The sequence below is a fragment of the Nycticebus coucang genome, chromosome 7 (assembly GCF_027406575.1).
Source record: "Nycticebus coucang isolate mNycCou1 chromosome 7, mNycCou1.pri, whole genome shotgun sequence".
Classification (NCBI taxonomy): Eukaryota; Metazoa; Chordata; class Mammalia; order Primates; family Lorisidae; genus Nycticebus; species Nycticebus coucang.
The window spans coordinates 125,545,260-125,549,746 of NC_069786.1; the positions used below are offsets into that span (position 1 = coordinate 125,545,260).

At 43.1% G+C, this 4,487-nt stretch overlaps 1 non-coding gene across 1 annotated transcript; it reads left to right on the forward strand.

Moving 5' to 3' along the window:
• Positions 1-1,517: 1,517 nt before the first annotated feature.
• On the forward strand, positions 1,518-1,625 carry LOC128590947 (U6 spliceosomal RNA). The gene has a single exon (XR_008381406.1). It is a non-coding gene; the product is annotated as a U6 spliceosomal RNA (small nuclear RNA).
• The last annotated feature ends 2,862 nt before the right edge of the window (positions 1,626-4,487 follow it).

Below are 4,487 nucleotides of genomic sequence, written 5' to 3' on the forward strand. Positions count from 1 at the left end.
TATACTAGTGGCCAAAAAACACAAGGAAAACATGCACAACATCTCTAATCATCAGGGAAAATGCAAACCAAAGCTATGTTTAGGTATCCCCGAACCCCAGTGAGAATGACTCCCGTCACAAAGTAGCGGAGCAACAGCTGCTGGAGTGGATGCAGACACTGTGGGTGAGACTGCAAGCTGGTGCATCTTCTCTGGAAATTTGGAGTTACCCCTAAGAACTTTACAAAGACCTACCATTTGATCCAGCAATCCCACTGCTGGGTATATACCCAAAGGAAAAAAGGGTTATGTTATTAAAAATGATACCTACACTTGAATGTTTATAGCAGCACAATTCACAATTCCAAAGAAGTGGGAAAAACCCAAGGGCCCACCAATGCAGGAAGAGATTAATAAAATGGTATATAAATACCATGGAGTACTACTCAGCCAGAAGAAGGGGTGACCGAGTATCTTTCATGACCACCTGATGGACCTGGGAACCATTCTTTTAAGTGAAACATCACAAGAATGGAGAAACAAAGCCATGAACTTAATACTAAATTGGAAGTAATCAATCACCACTTAAGTGAACATATGAAAGTAAATCTCAATGAAAATCAAGCTGAGGGAGTGGGGAGGAAGGGATGGGTAAATTCACACCTATTGGGTACAGTGCACACTATCTAAGGAAAGGGCATGCTTATAACTTTGGCTCAATCTGTACAAAAACAAAGTATATAAACAAAATGTGTGTGCACTAAGATTCTGAAATGAAACAACAAAAATTTTAAGAAGCCACCAAAAAGCTGGGCGTGGTGGCTCATGCCTGTAATCCTAGCACTCTGGGAGGCCGAGGCCAGTAGATTGCTTGAGTTCAGGAGTTTGAGACCAACCTGAGCAGAGTGAGACCCCCGTCTCTACTAAAAATGAAAAACTGAGGCAAGAGGATCACCTCAGCCCAAGAGTCTGAGATTGCTATGAGCTATGATGCCACGACACTCTGCCAACGGTGACAAAGTGAGACTCTGTCTCAGATAAAAAGAAGCCACCAAGGTATTAATACATTATAATGTGAAGGTTTGTTCTAACAGGCCAAGAATTGGCCTAAGTTGCTTTGCTAAAGGGTCTGCATGACACTGATCCCTGATAGAGTGGAGGTGTCACCGTGGGTCCCAGGAGATTTGAGGTTCTTTGTCCCAGCTTGTCAGCATTATTTCTTGATTAGTGACTTATCTCTGAACACTCTGAGACCTCCAGTGGGTGTCAGAAGCTGACGTGAGTGGGGAGAGAGAGGGGGACTTAACTTCCAGAGTTCGGAATATCCAGTTAAATCGGTAAGTGAAAGTGAAAACGTTAATCCTTAAATCACTTACTGCATGTTGTAAGCAAGAGTCTAAAACCAAGGCAAGGCCAACTCACCTGTTCCATTTTCCACCACAGAGTGATGCATTGGTTTAGAGCCAGGTGGATCCAATGTAGAGGGAGAGGGCCTTGAGGGAGCCTGAACCTCCGGTGCATTTAGAAACCCTGAAGGTGTGCTTGCTTCGGCAAGCACATATACTAAAATTGGAATGATCCAGAGAAGATTAGCATGGCCCCTGCGCAAGGATGACACACAAATTCGTGAAGCATTCCATATTTTTATGAAAGATGAATCACAACTATAGCCAAGGATGAAGGAGGGAAGGGGAGAGGGACAGTAAGGCAGGGAGGTGGTTCTATGGAGAGAGGGTTAATGGTGGGACCACGCCAATGGAGCATATTGCAAGGGTACAAGTCAAATCTATCGAGTATAGAACACAATGATTTAACACTGTGATTGAGTAAATGAGGTGAAAGCTATGTTAATTGGTAGGATGCAAGCACTCCAATTTGTATAAATAATCAACACATTGCATCCCACAAAGGCATAAATGTATTCGTGATCTATGTATATACGACTTAACAAAAAAAAAAGAAAGAAAGAAAGAAAAGAACGGAAGAAAGGAAAGAAGAAGGAAGGAAGGAAGGAAGGAAGGCAGGCAGGCAGGCTAGCTAAAGTTGTGGTGAAAGTAAGGAGGGAGGCTGGGAATGGAAAAGTGCCAAGAAATGGGGAAAATTGTCAAGTCTTCTCCCTCCTCATTCCATAAGGACGTCTCCACAGAGTCACCTAAAGAAGGGCTCTACACAAGGCCATAGATCAAGAGACCTGGGAACAAGGTACTGTGACTCGGAATGCAACCATCTGAGAGTGTGGTCAGCCAGGGGGCCCGAGTGCCCGACCGCAGCTCTCTTCAGTGACTATAGCATGCTGCTGTGCACCCAGCCTGGTGTCAGGAGGGCAGCTCTCCTGGTCAGGTTTGCCAGGAAAGGCCTTTGTCCTCTCCTGTGGTCAGACATGAAAAATCACCTCCAGATTTTAAAACATGAGCCAAACTCCTCGGTGAGCTGTTACTGAGATTGTTTACACAGTAAAAAAATATGCCTACATGATAAGCATGGTAGAAGAAACCCTAGCCAAGACTCTTGGGCTCCCAAGTTCCCAGTTGTCCTGTGCACCTCAGAGGTCCCTGATTCAAGAGAGAAAGGCAAGTCTGATATGGCTCTACGGAGGGAGGACATTCGGAACTCGTGCCCAGCCTCTGCAGTCTCCTTGCTGTGAAGCATGCTTTGACTGTCATGATTAAAGATCTAGAAAAGTCTTTATTAATTTTATCATTCTCCCTGGAAAATATTCCAGATACTTGGGAGGGTGAGGCAAGAGAATTGCTTAAGCCCAAGAGTTGGAGGTCGCTGTGAGCTGTGACACTACAGCACTCTAATGAGGGTGACATAGTGAGACTCTGTCTAAAAAAAAGAAGAAAAAAGAAAGGAAAAGAAAATGAAAACGAGTGAGCATTGTCTTCAGGGCCCTCTGTGCTTTCTTCAGCAATAGGACTTGTCTAACCACCACCATTAAAGCACTCAGGCCGGCTGAGGCTTAGACGACAGCCCTGCCTTATACTGTGTCTGCCTTTTGCTGACTCCACTGTGTGGTGTTTCCAAGGTTCTGAATGGATTGTTCCAGAAAGTCTTTGCAGTTGGAAAACAAAGTCGAACGTACTGACTCCTGTGGTATCAGGTTTTGATTTTCTTGAAGCATAGCACCCCTCTGCCCTGGCGTATTTAAATCCCCACCCTATTCCAATCCCATCAAGTTGTAACCAGAACAACGATGTTTACTCGGCAATTTCCTTAGTATTCAGAAGGGTTTGTTTGAAACGACAAAAACATATAACCTATGAAAAAATGTTCTTTCAGTTTTTGATAAAGATTTTTCCAATTTCAATTTCAATTCATAACAGTATTTCTCTGTGGTTTTACATGGACTCTAGCCCTAGTTGGACATGAATGTGATAGGCTGAATAATGGGCCCCAAAAACTTAAAGTGCTAATCCCTGGAACCCGTTCATATTGCCTTAGATAGCAAAGACTTTACAGATATGATTAAACAAAGGGTATTGACTTTGAGGCAGTATCCGGGATCATCCTGGTGGGCTCTTAATGTAATCACAGGTATTTTTACAAGAAGAGGCCAGAGTGAATTTGACCATGCGCAAGGAAGGAAGCTTAAACACACAGCAGACAGAGGCGTGAAGAGAGTGGAGACGGGAGTGATGCAGCCACAAGCCAGGGAATGCCAGCAGGCCCCAGAAGCTGGAAGAACCTGGGAACAGATGCTTCCCAGGAGCCTCTGGAGAAAGTATGGCCCTACTAGTATCTCAATGTTGGCCTAGCAGTGCTGATTTTGTATTCATGTCCTCCAGATATGTGAGGGGACACATTTTTTATTATTATTAAATCATAGCTGTGTACATTAATGCGATCATGGGGCACCATACACTGGTTTTATAGACCGTTTGACACATTTTCATCACACTGGTTAACATAGCCTTCCTGGCATTTTCTTGGTTATTGTGTTAAGACATTTATATTCTACATTTACTAAGTTTCACATGTACCCTTGTAAAATGCACCGCAGGTATAATCCCACCAATCACCCTCCCTTCCTTCCCTCCCCCCCTTCCCCATATTCTTAGGTTATAACTGGGTTATAGCTTTCATATGAAAGCCATAAATTAGTTTCATAGTAGGGCTGAGTACATTGGATACTTTTTCTTCCATTCTTGAGATACTTTACTAAGAAGAATATGTTCCAGCTCCATCCACGTAAACATGAAAGAGGCAAAGGCTCCATCTTTCTTTAAGGCTGCATAATATTCCATGGTGTACATATACCACAATTTATTAATCCATTCGTGGATTGATGGGCACTTGGGCTTTTTCCATGACTTAGCAATTGTGAATTGGGCTGCAATAAACAAAATTGTTTTAAGTCACTGAGTTTGTGGTAATTTGTTATAGCAGCCACAGGAAACTAACAAGATGACAAAATGCCATGGTTACAAAGACATATGCTTTAAAATGTAGTCTTTTGAAGACGCAAAGTGGAAGAGGAAGAGAATCGTTACAACTAGATTATGTTT